We start from the raw sequence: 452 nt of genomic DNA on the forward strand, positions 1-452 counted from the left end.
CGCAGCCACAGATCCAGACTCCACAGCTCCAGAGCCAGAAACACCTGCAGGAAGTGATAGGAGAGAGGAGAGGGACGAGAAAGCACAAGACTATCGGAAAGGGGAGAAGTTGTGTTAGTAAAATGCAATAATGGGATGAGGTTGCATACAGAGAGAGAGAAAGTAGAGGAGAGAGGAGCTCAGTGCATCATAGGAAATCCCCCGGCAGTCTAGGCCTATAGCAGAATATCTAAGGGATGGTTCAAGACTCACCTGAGCCAGCCCTAACTATAAGCTTTATCAAAGAGGAAAGTCTTAAGCCTACTTTTAAATGTGGAGATGGTGTCTGCCTCCTGAACCCAAACTGGAACCTGGTTCCACAGGAGAGGAGCTTGATAGCTGAACGCTCTGGCTCCTAGTCTACTTTTGGAGACTCTAGGAACCACAAGTAACCCTGCATTCTGGGAGCGCAG

The 452-nt window shown here is 48.9% G+C and overlaps 1 protein-coding gene across 1 annotated transcript in view; it reads left to right on the forward strand.

Moving 5' to 3' along the window:
• LOC123980885 (zinc finger protein 208-like) overlaps positions 1–452 on the forward strand; it is an 808,576-nt gene that overhangs the window by 748,823 nt on the left and 59,301 nt on the right. The window lies entirely within an intron of this gene.

The sequence above is a fragment of the Micropterus dolomieu genome, linkage group LG12, assembly GCF_021292245.1.
Source record: "Micropterus dolomieu isolate WLL.071019.BEF.003 ecotype Adirondacks linkage group LG12, ASM2129224v1, whole genome shotgun sequence".
NCBI lineage: Eukaryota > Metazoa > Chordata > Actinopteri > Centrarchiformes > Centrarchidae > Micropterus > Micropterus dolomieu.